Raw genomic sequence first — 16,682 nt, forward strand, 5'->3', positions numbered from 1 at the left:
AAGAAAATATAATACTTTTTTTTTTTAGAGAGCTAGAAAATGTAATACTTAAGAATTTTGAGTAAAGTTGTAGTTTAAGGCTACAATCAATTTTGTAGCTAAAAGTTGTCCATATAATAAAACTTAAGATTTATTTTAGGAAACATCTTACTCATAAAATTATATTTAATTATATTTTATTATTTTAATATTTGTTATGTGTATATGGAAAATTTATTTATATGGAAATATATTAATTTTAGAATAACTATTTATAAGGAATAAGTAATAACTATTCCCTTTAATAAAGGCATAATAAAACTAAAAAAAAAACTAAACGATAAGAATAACCATTACATTACAATGTTTATTACAATGTATCAAACATGCCCTTAGTTTTTGGTTTTGTTGTGAGAAAGACAATAAATAGTTTATAGTATACCAAACATGCCCTTAATATTTGGTTTTGCCGTGAGGAAGACAATTAAGAGTTTAGAGTATCAATTTGTCATGAAATTTGGTGTGTTTTTTATTTTATTTTGATAAAAACAAAAGTGTGTTAGTCAGTTAATTTAGTCACAAGGCGAAGTTTTATAGTTAGTGTACTGAAACAATTATTTTTTTTTTGGGATAAAGTTTAGATTTAAAATTGGTTGTAGCCTAAGACTACAACTTTACTCAATATCTTTTTTTATTGGAGATGAATTTTGACAAATCCACCATGAGATTATATCTTCATCTTATATCCTCTATACTTGTAAAATTTTTAGAAAATTAAAAATTAATAGCTATCTCATTAATAAATTGTTTAAATTACAAGTTTTTGTAGTTTCAAATTATGCATAAAATATAAGCTTATAGATTATATAGTAAACAATATCCAATTGATACAAAATTTGACATGTATATTAAGAACACAAAAAACATATAATTTAATAGTTAGATTTTTAAAATATGTAATAATATTTATTTTATTAGGTAAGATTGTAGCCTTGGACTACAACCAATTTTTTTGCTAAATTTTGTTTTTTTTTTTTTTTTTTGGTTTGATAAACTGTAGGAAACTTGAACAAAGTAAAGATACTTGGGCAAAGCCCAGCCATATGAGAAAAGAAAAAAGAAAAAACTATAACAGGTAAAAAGAGCCATAACTTTCCAAGCTTATGGTTTTCTGTGAGCAGCCATTAGCTTTGGTACTCTTTTACAAAAATCCAAGGGAATCCAAGATGCATTTTATATGCACATGTGAGAGAGAGAGAGAGATGCATCTTAGACCCAAATTGTTTTGGGCCTGAAGAAACCAGATGGAGTTTTAATAATGCCCTTTAGGAATGTCTTGGACCCAAATTGTTTTACACATAGCAAGCTCAAACTAAAGGCCCGAATATTAATAAGGCCCTTTGCTATAGAAAGAAAAAGAGGCCCTCCTCGATGGTATTGTGAACCTCCTCGATGTTTTTGCTGGTTCGCAGATTCGGCACGTGAAGAGGGATTTTAATAGGGTGGCTCATGAGCTTGCTAAGTTTGCTCGTTGTAATAATGTTAGTCACTTGTGGAGAGGAGTTTCTCCGCCTATAGTTAGAACTCTGATGCACTTGGACTGCATGTAGCTGGGTTTGCTGTCTGTAGCTGTGCTGTGTCTGGTTTGCTGTTTGTTTGCCTTGCTTTGCTGTTTCTGGCTTGCTTCTAATGGATTTGTTTCTTATCAAAAAAAAAAAAAAAGAGGCCCTTGTGTCAAAATTTTGACTGAGCCTTCTAGACATTGTCTACAAATATATCCTCTTGATAACATTTGAACCCATGAGTCCATGACTTTAACTTCAACCCCTGTACAAACTTCGTGCTATACTATATAGTATAAACGCTCCTCTGACTCCCTAATATATCAATCTGCAGCTGCCAATCATATGAATTTATGGCTTTTCATTGGAAGCACAAGCACTTCCTCTTCCTTGTCCATGCCATCAAATGTACCATGTGGCAGTCTATGGTGGTTTTGCATCAGAATTTTTAAATTTACTTGTGAATTGCATGTCATTTGTATACATTATATGCACATTTTGATACATGCACATGAGAGAGAGAGAGAGAGATGGGACATTTTATCGTAGAAGAAATATGTTAGAGAACATCAAGAAGTGAAAATTTGTCCTAGTAGGAAAGTTTATAATTCCGAAACATACATATTTAGCCCCATCTATTTTCTTGGCAAGTCTAAGCCCTTCCGATTTGTATTCTTATCTCCTAAGCTACTAAATCAAGTAATTCAATGCATGTTACAAGGAACCCACCTATATTTATATATATTCACACTAGCATTAACAAGATCCCTCATTTCCAAGTCTCATCATCACATGGAGAACAACCCTCTTGTGCAATATCAGTGAATTGAACCCCTGAGTCATATATCACCCCTGACTTCCAGTCAGTAAGAAGGACATGTTGTGCCCAAATATACTTCCCATCATACCCTGCTGTGATCACAAACCGGAATTGCAATGCCCCTGATGGCACTCCACTTGTGTCCCAAACTGCCCCATAGTTGTGGCTCATGAAGCCCCAGTTTGAAGAACCAACCTATGAAGATTGCAATAACAATATTACATCAGTATGGACCTTAATGTGAACATTTATTTAAAAAGTTTGGTAAATATAATATAAGCCTTTGGCTCACCTGCTACATAAACACCAACTATTTCTGTTTGACCTCCTTGATATAGAAATTTCACTGCCAAGTAATTTGGTTTTTGGCTTGATTCTTCCACTCGTACAGCCAAATTCTGATTTTTGTATTGACAAGGTACCCTGGTTTATGCAACCAAGAAGATCATATTATTGCCCAATGAAAGAAATTGAAAAAATATATATTTATTTTGAGTGATGCTAGGTTATTACAACTTTTACTATATTAATTTTATAAATTTATGTGTCAATTTTTTAAACACCAGACAATTAAAAAAAAAAAAAAGACATTTATGTAATATATAGTTTTTTTTTTTTTTAGTAAATTATGTAATATATAGTTTTTTTTTTTTTAGTAAATTATGTAATATATAGTTTTTTTTTTTTTTTTTTTTGAGAAAGATGTAATATATAGTTGATTTACCACAATTATGTTAATTTATAAGCATTTTATAGTGAAATTGAAAAATATGTACGGTTAGTAATTTTTGTTTTTCATAAGAATTGGACCGTTACTAACATTTGATGTACTGGTTTTTGTCCAAGGGGACAATGGCTGAGGCGCTGAGCCCATATTATTATTTAAAGTGGGTCCACATCGGGACTTTAATAAATGGGGTAGGTGTAACATAACCACACACTAGAAGAAACTTTAAAAAAAAAATTCCTATGCAACAGGGGCAAAAACAATTAGGAGTTTCTCTGACCTAGAGTCTTGGCGGCGCCAAACTCCTCGTCAGTAGAATTTTGTTTCTCTCATAGGATTTAGTCCCTTTGCGTAACACCGTTGCGTAGAGGGCTTATGGGCATTTTCTTCGTGTGACCAGGGAAACAGTGTGAATTATGGATTCCTTAATTAGAGAATGGAATCGTTTGTCTCTATTAGAACAAGAGGGTGACACGTTTGACTTTGAAAACAAAAACATCAAACCAAGTAGCATGTTAGCGGCTAAGTTTTTCACTAAGAGAGCTCTCAGTATTGAAGTTGTGGCTCGGACTCTCCAACCACTGTGGAAGACAAAACATGAGTTTCACATCAAAGACTTGGGGAACCATCTCATTCTTTTTACTTTCAAAGATGAGCTGGACGCTAAGAAGATTCTACTCGGTGCACCATGGAGCTTTGACAAATATTTGGTTGCTCTCTGTCGGTACGAAACCGATCAGTCTCTTAAGGAGCTTCGCTTTGATACGACGGAGTTTTGGGTTCAAGTGCACGATCTTCCTGCGCAGAGAATGATGGTAGATGCAGCGGAAGGAATTTGTCAACCACTAGGACGTATAATCCACTGCAGCGATAAGGAGGAAACAGACGGAGGGGAGTTCATGAGGGTGCGCGTGGAACTGGACATTACGAAACCACTCAGTTGAGGACGGTGAGTGCAGTTTGGCCCAGATAGTGATGGGTGGGTTTCGTTTCGGTACAAACGTCTCCCAATCTTCTGCTACTGGTGTGGGAGATTAACGCATGATGCAAAGGAGTGTGATTTTTGGATTCACAGTAAAGGGACACTAAATGTCCAGCAACAGCAATTCAGCAATTGGATGCGTAAGCCTCAAATGAGTATGTCAAGGCGGAAGGTAATATCGGTGGCTGGGGAGGAGGCTCGGAGAATGGGAAGTGACGCAGAGAAGGGTGGTTTCGACACTACTCCAGCGACGGTGACTGACAGTCCGGTGATGATGACTAGGATGGATGTTAGCATGAGAAAGGAAAGTGCGAATCCCAAGGAAATTTCGAAATCAAATGATAAGGCGAAGATCACGGAAATACTTACTGACAAGGAGAAATTTCAGGCGCACATCCAGGAAATTTATGATGCACTCCTTAATGGCATTGCTATTTCTTCGGTTACTAATACCATTAATGATGATTGTGATTGCAGGACTAAAGAAATGGCTGACAACACACTGCCAGAGTTGAGAAGTGGTGGACCAGATGTGGACGTGACATTGAACCAACGCCCACAAGCTATGGTCTGCTCGGGTATTGGGCCTAATGGGCCTATCACTAATAACCCAATCCCCAGAACTTGGAAAAGAGTCATAACCGGGCCAAAGATTATTAACCCAACCTCTGAGGATGCCCATGCAGGAAATAAACGTGGGGCACATGACCATGCAAGTACCGACATGGTAACCACGTCAAAAAAGAAAAAGATGGAAACTGAAGTGGTGGAAGTGACTAAGTTGTTGGCTATGGAGTTTACTGAAATGGCGGTGGCTGCGAGGCAGCACCGCTAAGATTAATGAATGCTTTTAGTTGGAACTGTTGGGGGCTTGGAAACCTCCGAACAGTTCGACAACTCCAAAAGGTGATTGCCTCTGAAGATCCCATCTTAGTTTTCCTTATGGAAACTAAGCTGTCCAAGGAAGAGATGACTAAGAAGAAGTTTACTCTTGGATTTACAAAAGGGTTGGTAGTGGCTAGCAATGGAAGTAAAGGGGGGTTGGCTTTACTATGGAAGAAGGAGATAATGGTGGATGTGCAAACATTTGGACCGTGGCATATAGATGCAGAGGTGGGAGGGGTTGATGGAAGAGGGAAGTGGAGGTTCACGGGATTTTATGGGCAACCAGAAACGAGTAGGAGAGAGGAGACATGGCGAATTCTCGAGAGACTAGGGAACTCAAACCATCTTCCCTGGCTGTGTATGGGGGACTTCAATGAAATCGTTAGTGATGCTGAGAATCTTAGGGGTAATCTGAGGTCACCTAAACAGATGGAAAGATTTCGGGATGCCATAAATAGATGCCGATTCAGATGTCGACCACTGCATTGGATCACTGCATACTAGCTCTTTGGTGGAATCAAGGGGAGATACAGCAGCATAGAGGTGGGAAGCCTCTTAGGTTTGAAGCCATGTGGCTTCGTGATCCAAGGTGTGCAGAGGTTGTAAGTGATGTGTGGGAGTTTGGCCTCGGTGTCCCTACAGGTCATCCACTTCAGAACTGTATTTCCTCATGTAATGCACGCCTCACTCAATGGAATAAAAAAGAATTTGGTCATGTTGGCAATCGGATCAAGTCACTTTGGAATAGGCTTCAAGCTTTGGAAACCGCCCCGGAGCTTAATATGGAATCTATTCGATAGGTTAGGCAGTCTCTAAACTCTTGGTTGGATATAGAAGAGGTCATGTGGAAACAACGATCTCGAAATATTTATTTGAAGGAAGGGGATCGCAATACTAGCTTCTTCCATACCAAAACGTCAAACAGGAAGCAACGGAATTGGATTCAGGGATTGGAGGATGAGAATGGGCTATGGCAGGAGGGTCTGGATGAGATTGAATATGTAGCTACACAGTACTTCTCCACATTATTTACTTCCACTCAGCCGGGAGATATGACAGAGTTTTTAAATGTCATCTCACCCACAGTAACGAATGCAATGAACCAGATGTTAACCAGAGACTTTCAGGCTTCAGAAGTAGCCCTAGCATTAAAACAAATGCACCCTAATACTGCACCAGGACTGGACAGTTTGCCACCTCTTTTCTATTAGAAATTCTGGTCACTCACTGACACTTGTGTCACTCAAGCTGCATTGGATTTCCTGAATCATGGTATTGTTCCTCTTAACTATAATGACACCCAGATTGTTCTTATTACTAAAGTCCAAAACCCTAGAAAAATCACTGAATATAGGCCAATTAGTTTACGTAATATGGCCTACAAAATAGCTTCTAAAGCAGTTGCTAATAGACTGAAGAGTGTTTTATCAATAATTGTCAGTGAGAATCAAAGTGCTTTTACCAAGGGGCATTTTATCACTGATAATGTGTTGGTTGCGTTTGAAACCATGCACCATATTAGCCAGAAGAAGTTTGGGAGAGTGGGGGAGATGGCTTTAAAATTGGACATGAGCAAAGCTTATGATATGATAGAATGGACAAGCTTGGAGAGTATTATGAGGAAAATGGGTGTTCATCAGAAAATGATTGAAGTGATTATGAGGTGTATAACAACTGTCACATACTCTATCCATATTAATGGGCAAACCCGAGGCAGAATAGTACCTTCTAGAGGCCTTCTCCAAGGGGACCCATTATCTCCTTATCTGTTTCTATTTTGTGCATAGGGTCTTTCAGTACTTTTTCATTGCGCAGCAAAGAGGCAAAATATCCATGGTGTAGCTATTTGTCAGAGAGCCCTAAGAATTTCCCATTTTTTCTTTGCTGATGATAGCTTGGTTTTTTGTCGAGCATCATTGGAAGAATGTAATGAGCTACAACGCATATTCACTGTATATGAAGCTGCCTCAGGCCAGCAACTCAATAAAGCCAAAACTGCCCTCTTTTTCAGTAAGAATACTCCACGTACAATACAGGAAGAAAAAAATCTAGATTCGGAGCCCAAGTCATACGCCAGCATGAAAAATACCTGGGTCTACCTTCGTTGGTTGGGAGATCCAAAAAGAACACCTTCCATGATCTAAAAGACAAACTAGGCAAAAAACTATCGGGGTGGAAGGAAAAGCTTCTATCAAATGCGGGCAAGGAAATATTAATAAAAGCAGTTGGCCAAGCAATTCCTTCTTATATTATGAGTTGCTTCAAACTCCCAGATTCCTTATGTGATGAGCTTGCCGGTATGGTTTGCAAATTTTGGTGGGGACAAAATAATGGGGTAAACAAGATGGCTTACCTTAGCTGGGAGAAGATGTGCACTCCTAAGGAGACTGGCGGTATGAGATTTAGGGACCTCAAGGCATTTAATGTGGCATTACTAGCCATGCAGGGGTGGCACCTTCAAACCTGTACTAAGTCCCTATTCTACTGTGTCTTCCAAGCTAAATATTTTCTGCATGGAGATTTTCTCTCAGCTACTTTGGGCACAAAACCATCATATGCTTGGAGGAGATAGTCCGAAAAGGAAGCCGTTGGAGGATAGGAAATGGAGCCAAAGTTCGGATATGGGGAGACCGCTGGCTCCCTTTGTCTTCCACATATAAAGTTGTAACACTATGCTCGAGTGTTGGTGATGAATTACAAGTGGCTACGTTAATTGATTACCAGAGAGGAGAATGGGACTTGGAAGCCCTACAACGAACCCTCATGGCCAAAGATATTGAATCGGCTCTCTCCATTGCACTGAGTCCGACTCTTCCTAACGATCACGTTATCTGGGCTCTGACTTCTTCAGGGAAGTTCACGGTGAAATCGGCATATAGGTTGGCACTTGATGAGAGAGCTGGCAACGACATTGAGGAGAGCTCAAACTCAACACACATGAAGGAGTTTTGGAAGTTTATTTGGCGATTGAATGTACCTAATAAGATTCAAAACTTCATGTGGCGTGCATGCCAAAATATTCTACCCACAAAGGCTAACCTCTTTCGTCGGAGGATAACGGCAGATAATACCTGTGAGGTATGTGGAAATTTTGAAGAAACAACAAGTCATGTGCTCTGGCACTGTCACCGTGCAAAGGAAGTATGAAAGGAAGTAAGCTTGGATACGGATAAGGTTATGGACAAATTCCCGGAATTCCTGGACTTGCTGTGGTATGCCCGAAACGTGAAGCATTGGTCGGAGGAGGACATGGATCTGATGGTAATGACAGCATAGGGCATTTGGACGAACCGAAATGAGGTGCTCCATGGGAAGAGTAGAAAACCTGCTTCTGTTCTTGCTCGGTGGACAAAAGAATACTTGGAGAACTTTGTGCTGGCTAACCACTCTACACGGCCATACAAAGACTATGGAAGCAATGTGGCAACCTCCTAAGCCTTCGTGGTACAAAGCCAACATGGACGGTGCAGTATTCTCTCAGCAAAAGGAAACCGAAATTGGGGTGGTGATCAGGGACCATCACGGGGTGGTGGTGGCAACACTTAGCAAGAAGATAAAAGCTCCTTGGGTGCTATTGAGGTGGAGGCAAAAGCAATGGAGGAAGCAGTCAATTTTGCATGGGATATGGGGATCCAAGACTGCCTATTTGAAAGTGACTCCCTCACTGTGGTGAATGCCATGCTGCAACTCACAGACCCTCCCTCTTCTATTACGAATGTCATTACTGGGTCCTTGTCCCAACTTTATAAGTTTCGAGAGGTTAACTTCAGCCATGTGGTTCGGTCAGGGAATAAGGCTGCACACACATTAGCTCGGTTTGCAAAAGGTGTGTTAGACCAAAATGCTTGGGTTGAGGAAACACCAAGCTGTATTGAGAGCTAATATTAAAATTCAGTAGCATAGCTCGCAAATCTCTCAATATGCTTGCGTCTTGTGTTCCACCTCGACAATTCCCATGTTTCAAAATGTCTTGGCCCATACCCTTCTAAGCCACAGCCACGAATGCTCTGCTACTGACAACAAAGTCTGGTCATTCCGATTGAGATCAGTCAAACTCACTATAGTTCCATTTTTGGTACAAAGACTTGCATTCTTGCATCTTATCTCCCAAACATGCCCCAATCAAAACAAAGTTTCCACAGTCAATAAGTCCAAAAAGTTTTTCACAGTCAATAATTCCACAAAGTTTTTCTTTGGAAGTTGCAACAACTTAAAGCAACCGTAGCTCATGCAAAATTTTGCAAAATATAAAAAGTAATCCATTTTATACCTTTTGAGAAAAAAACACTTATGGTGTAAAATTGTGCATAAATGCACAAGAGTTATAGTAACCGTGCATATATGTACGGTTACTATACCTCATGCATTTAATATTTTAGTATTTTTTGGTAGTCTTGGGTTTGTGAGAAAGAGGGGTAATGAGTGAGGAAATAATAAAAAATTGTAAAATAATGAATATTTTATTGAATAGATGTATATAATAGATAGACTGATGTGGGTGTTTTGTAAAAATGAGTTTGTAAAATAGAAAAAGTAGTTTTTTTGTGCAAAATAGACAGAAAGTTTGCAATGACTGATGCGGTTGCTCTAAGTATCATATAGTGATTAGTACTTATAAAAATAGCGTTTATGTTAGGTTCATGTGAAAGTAATGTTTATGTTAGGTTTAAGTGAAAATGATGTGAACGTGATATTATTCTAATCACAATTTGACACATCAACCTTTCTTAGAAGAAATTATGAAAAAGGGAAAGTTTGTATAGGCACGAAATCAAATGAGTAACAATTCCTTAAACAAAATATAAAAAGTTAACATTGAAACCCTAAACTCACTTCATACATTCTAGACTCCATATTGTAAATCAACGAAATGATTTGTCTTTTGATCCATTTTATATATTATAAAAAACGTTATGGTATTACATGTAAAGCCAGCTATACCTACAAACTTAAATCAATCCACTGAAGATGCAAGCAAATATAAAACAACGTGTAACATTAGATTCAGAAGTTAAAGTTCATTTAGTTTCTAATAATAGAGTTAGTTTTACTATTTTGTATGTGTAATACTCTTAGTGGTTCTTAACTTTTTATACTTTGTAATATGGTTAGTTTAGGCACCAATGTTGGTTATCATTGTATGCAAGTATATATACTCTGTAGTTTATCAAAAGAATAATGTCAACCCGCCTAATTCACTGAGTTGAAACCACCAAAATCTGTAACAAATCCGCCAAATTTAGATTTCGGTAGGTCAGTGACGGATTGGAATTTTCTCAACTCGCTAATGGCGGATGTGATAGAAATATTAGTCTTTACCTGCCCAATCATATCCACGCACACCCCTAATAATACTACAGTAATAATAGTAAAGTCTTCTATCAAAATAGTAATAATAATAGTACAGTCTAGAAATCTCAAACGTTAGACTTATAAAAAATATTGTTATATGATAATATTTTGTATTGCTATATTTATATTTATTCTATGAAAGATTGTCGTTAGGCATAATTTTGATGTAAAATGATTTTCTTTTTAAATATTTATACATATATATATATATATATATATATATACATCTCTCTCTCTTCATTTGTGAGAAGAAAATTCACTCCTGCAAGTTCACTTCAGCAATTAGTCAAGGAGATAAGTAACGGTGCACACAGACAAAAAAACTAGATTCATGGTCTGATTTATTTGTTATAGATGGTTGGAATTTTTTTTTTTTTTTTTTTTTGTTTTTGTTTTTGAGAATCAGATGGTAGGAATTTGTTATGGCTGTCTTGGGATGATAATTTTGACTTTTGGTTGGAATGACAATCGGCTCGGCTAGCACTCGAAGCTTCCTAGTAAGATGGAAAAAAGTAAAATTATATCGGGAAATAGATTGTCAATGACACAAGAAAGTTTGTGCATTAATATTATTATTATTTTTTATTTGAGTTTGTGCATTATTGAATTGACTATAAGGGCCGGCTATAAAGTTTTGAACAATTGGAGCGGCCAACTAGAAATCTTAGGAACAATTGCGGGGCCGGTTGTAATTTTTTGGGGGCATTATATTCTATTACTAGTATAGTTGCGGGAGAAAATAAAACTTTTTGGAGTGTAATAAATAAAACCAAATGATGGGTGTACAACACGTGAAAAGAATGTATACCAATCAATCAGGAAAACAATGTCTGAAATTTGTCAGAAAAGCCGATATGGAAAAGTATAAAAGGCTGAAAGACACTAAACGAAAGAAGCAATCAAGCAATTCAAAAGAGACACCGCCATGGCTTGTATGCGCTGGCTGTCTGTTTGCCCCGCTTTTGCGCAAATTCATTGCCCAGCTAGCCATGATATATGAACCAATTTTTATTATAATAGAAATATTATTTTAGTAATATGTTGTTCTTGGTTTGCAAAAGTTTTTGTCTTCTTCACTCGTTTTAAGGGCTTTAATCATTTTAGGAGTGTGCATGGGTTGAGTTTGGTCGGATTAAGTAGATTTTTTGACCCAACCTACCATAGTAGGTCAAAAATAATTCAATCCAATCCAACCCGTCATATAAGTTCAACCCAATCCAACCTACATGGGTCCGGTTGAACCCATGGGTTTGACAAATTATTATTATTATTATTATTAAATTGAGTAGAAAAAAATATATATTAATATATTAAAAAAAATTCTAAAGATTAGTATCAATACAACTTCTTAAAGGCAAACAACACTAGTGACTAAACAACAATAGTAATTTATTAGGATTTGTGTGAACTAATTGGCTTTTATATAGGATAGGAAGAACTGGCTATTTAAAAAAATTTATTAATTATATAATATTATATATATTAAATTAGTATTAGTAGGAGGAACTGAGGAAATGCTGCTCTATAGCTGTTTTTTTTTTAAATTAAATATATAATATATATTTAAATATATATATATATATATATATATATATATATATATATATAAAAGTGCCCTACAATTGATTTAAAAAAATTATTAAATATAAAATATATATTAAATATGGGTGGGTCGGGTTGGGTTTGGCGGGTTTGTAATTTTATGACCCAAACCTAACCCGACCCGCCATAAAAAAAATTTTTGTAACCTAACCCAACCCACTAAGCCTTAAAAACCGACCCAACCTGGAGGGTCGGGTTGGGTTGGGTCGGGTTTGGCGGGTCGGTGGGTTTTCTGCACACCCCTAAATCATTTAATATAAGAGCATAAGTAACGGCCGTTGTAAAAATTATGTCATTTTATCACATCAAAAGTCTACTTTATTATTTTATCATATTATTTTACAATATCCCATTTATCAGATATTCTATATTTTTACCACTTCATTTAAATATTATTTCTTAATTCTTTTTAATTCTTATTTAATTCTTTCTTTATTATTTGTTCAACGGTAATATTTTATTCTTTCTTTCAAATCTCATCAATTCTTAACGGTAACATTTCAAACAATACTCTTAATTCTTTTTTTTTTCTTTTTTCTTTTTGAGAAACCGGACAACCTGGGCTTTATTGAAAGAACCTCAATGGGCATCAAATGAAACTAGAGGCGCAATGTCAGCTGGGATGTAATCCAGCCACACCTGTTGCCCTGTACAAAGTTTGGCCTTTTGTGAGCATTAGTCATAGTATTACATGTATGACAAAATTCTTAAAACTAAAAATACTCTTAATTCAACTCATATTTTTAAAAATTAATATTTTCTTAAGCATTAAAAAAAAAAAAAAAAAAAAAAAAAAAAAAAAAAAACTTGGGGACTTCAAAGTTCAAAAAACCTCAGAACCTATCACCTTAAAAAAAAAAAAAAAAAAAAAAAAAAAAAAAAAAAAAACATGTTCAACCTGTCACTGAGTGAGAGCAAATGGGCAAAAGAAGCTGTCTCTTATATCAAAGAACTCAAGCTGATCAAAACAACACCTATCCAGAAACCAAGAACTCAAAAAGATACTGAGTCTGAACAAACCACAAGGCTAGATAACAACACTCAAGCACAAACAGGTTCTGAGCACAACCAAGCTATATAGAACAGCAAGTAACGCATGCACCCAAATAACACCAAATACCAAGGCTTATGTCAAAAGCCAAAAATATATGCAATCTAAAAGCTACCTGTCAAGTTGAAGTTGTTTAAACTAAACTAAACTACCAATGTAGTCCATAGAAAACTTACACAAATAACTCATATCCAATAATATTAACTCACACAAAACCCATTGAATTAAACATAGTTGAGCTTGCCACTTCCTTGATGCCAAATGGTACTTAAATTTAACACAACAAAACAATTGTCTAATACTAAACTTAACACAACAAAACAACATAGCCAATGAGTTTTAATGGTAGCTTTATAAAAACAAAATGAAACAAATAAACCAAATCAAAAGTTTTAATGGCAAATCCATAAAGAAGATGAGAGAAATAAACAAAACCAAAATTTTTCATGACTCTCCTTGTAATTGTCATAAATGTTCAACGAGATTCATTTGGAGTTGAGAATGAACTTCTCAATCCCTAATGCATTGATGAACTTGAATGAACTCTGTAAATTCATTTGTTGGCTCACGTGACATTGGTGTACATGAAATCTCATCAATTTGTTCATAATCTAAGTCCACTGCTTTAGCTTCATCTCGCTCATCTTCAATAATCATGTTATGAAGAATTATGCATGCTTTCATAATGTCTTGTAGTGTTTCATGATAGAAAAACCGTGCAGGTCCACATACAATTGCAAATCATGCTTGAAGCACTCCAAATGCACGCTCTACATCCTTCCTATATGCCTCCTGAGCTTTTGCAAATAATTTTCTTTTTGCTCCTAGTGGCCTTGTGATTGTCTTCACAAATGTTGACCATTATGGATATATGTCATCGGCAAGATAGTAACCCATTGTGTAATCATGACTATTAATTGAGTAATTAATTGCAGGAGCACGTCCTTGTGCAAGCTCAGAAAATACATGAGACTGCTCCAACACGTTAATATCATTATTTGACCTAGGTAACCCAAAAAATGAGTGTCATATCCAAAAATCATATGAAGCCACTGCTTCAAAAATAATACTTGGCTCACGAATATGACCACAATATATCCCTTTCCATGCAGTTGGACAATTTTTCCATTTCCAATGAATGCATGCAATCAATACCTCCCAACATGCCTAGAAATCCACGGTTTTGGCCATGGGCTAACAATCTAGCGATGTCTTCATTGTTTGGTGACCTCAAGTATTCCTCTAAAAAAATAGCAACCACTACTGCAACAAATTTTTTCAAATTGGTTATTGCAGTGGTTTCTGCTATTCTCACATATTCATCCATAAAATCAGTTGCTACTCCATAAGCAAGCATCCTAAGTGTAGCGGTCATCTTTTGAAGGGGAGATAGACCAAGCTTTTTGGCAGCATTTCTTTTTTGGGTAAAGTAAGGTTCATGAGCTTCTATCTTAGATAAGATTCGGAGAAAAAGAGAACGTCTCATTCGAAATCTCCTTCGAAATAAGTTGGGAGGATATACAGGTTCTTCAGCAAAGTAGTCATCATAAAGCCTTCTATGGCCTGCCAAATGATTACAGTCGATATACCTACGATGCTTACGTTGTGATGTCGAACCCATGAGAAGTTTTATAATTATCTCATCTTCATCTGAGTCATTATCAAGCAATTTACGAAAAAAAGAACAACCCATGGAGATAAACTATAAGAAAACATTAGAAAGCAATTATCAATATAGATGCCATTATCATAATATGAAATGAAATCAATAACTTTAAAAGAAGATTTGATTGCAATATCTTATAAAAGAAAGATAAGCACATATCATATAAAATCTATAATCTATAATGTGAGTCTAGCCAAACGGCAATATAGGCCTATTTAAATTTGGGCCTTGTTCTCTAAGATATCAAATTTGCAAGTTTACACATCATTGAGCTCTCCATCTACATAAATACTCATATTTAACTATTTATTTTAGATTACAAGAAATAACTACCACATAAATAAATCATCTAAATCTTCATAAACAATTTTTTAGTAACAGCAGCACAAGTATATGATAATGAGTGGATTCTCAAGTATTAAAAAACAAATAAAGTTATTGATATATGACCGTTAAATGGAATACAAGAAACCACATAACAAGAAGGGAAAATGGCAAAAACTTCCCAATTGATCTTACAAAATGTAACAAAAGGGCATGTATATTTGAAAGAACAAAGAAACAGAATAAGATTGATCCACTTAATGGACTAGAAATAAGAAATCATCGATATTTCAGAAATTATACTTAATAGATTATTGAGTCCATCCATTTTGAAACATGGAAATAACATCACATATAGCAGACATAGCTTTAAACACTGCCATCGCATTTCATTTGTTTATTTATTTTTGTTGATAATCAAGTGAATTTTATTAAGCAACAAGCTGGAAAACCAGTCATAACTGCAATAGAGCAAACAACTCCCAACAACCAAATAACAGTATCTAACTACACAACCAAGATTGACTATCCATATACGCAGGCCAATGACAAATTCCCAGCAACAAACAAATCAAAATACAAGATAATGCAAAGCTAAACAACCACATATCCGCTTGGCAAATAGCAAGAAGAAAAATCTGCAAAAGTTGGAGAGTTGTACAGGTTTTTTTGTAATATAAATTCAAATATAGAAAATACACGACATTTTATATAAGCTAAAATGTTAGAATTACTTACATGACAGTGGCCTACTAGAATCTACAACGAAATCACATAATAAAAGAGTCAAGACCTTTTGCTAAGATCACAAAATACATATCAAGGCCTAAAATTAGCTACACCCAAAAAATGCCACAAAATACATATCATGGCCTAAAATTAGTTACTACCAAAATAAGGTTGAAACAAGACATCACCAACATCATCTCAACCCAATGAATGACTTGATCTTTGTTTTGTAAGGATTTCCTTTTTGAGTCCATCATAAAAAGTTCTTTGGTCTTCGTTCATGCCACTTGTGTCTAGCATCATAATTCTTTCATTCTCTTTCAACTGTTGCAAGCAAACCTTTTCCGCTTTGATACGTACTTTCTCTTTTTCGGTTACACAACCTTCTTCAAGAATTTTCATTTTTTTTTTCAAATATTTCGTTGCAATATCTTTCCCATCATCTTTTCTCTTTCGATTAGCCTTTTCAGCTTTTCTACCTATTGGCCTCTCGAAATCCATAATGCCATCAACCCCCCCTCCTTGATCTATTAAATCTGGAGTTTGAGGCATTTCTTTTCTTGAATCTCCCCTAGGCATAGTAGATGCCCACTTTGGAAAATCCTTCAAGATTAGCCAACAATGTTCAAATTGAAAAATGGAACCGTGAATTTCTTTAAACAATTCATTTGCTTTCTCAATCTAAAAAAAATTAAATAAATATAACATAATTAGTTTCTTCAAACAATTCATTTGTGTTGTAAACCTAAAAAAATTAAAGAACATTGCAAAATTTATACCTTGTCATGAGCCACGGTTCCACTTTCATTCTTTGCTTCAATTTTAGCTAAGGACCCAACAAATTTAATTGTTTCCCTATTAATCGTTCCCCATCGGATTGTTAGGGATGCAACACTACATGTAGAATCAGTCTTGTGGTCCATAAAGTATTTAGCAACTTTGCCATAAAATGTTGTTTTATGTTGCTCATTACCATACACAGGATCGACACTGGTATTGAGCC

The 16,682-nt window shown here is 35.8% G+C and overlaps 1 pseudogene; it reads right to left on the reverse strand.

Moving 5' to 3' along the window:
- Nucleotides 1–2,098: 2,098 nt before the first annotated feature.
- LOC115967186 lies at nucleotides 2,099–13,617 on the reverse strand (annotated as a pseudogene).
- Nucleotides 13,618–16,682: the final 3,065 nt, after the last annotated feature.

Source organism: Quercus lobata, chromosome 11 (assembly GCF_001633185.2).
Source record: "Quercus lobata isolate SW786 chromosome 11, ValleyOak3.0 Primary Assembly, whole genome shotgun sequence".
Classification (NCBI taxonomy): Eukaryota; Viridiplantae; Streptophyta; class Magnoliopsida; order Fagales; family Fagaceae; genus Quercus; species Quercus lobata.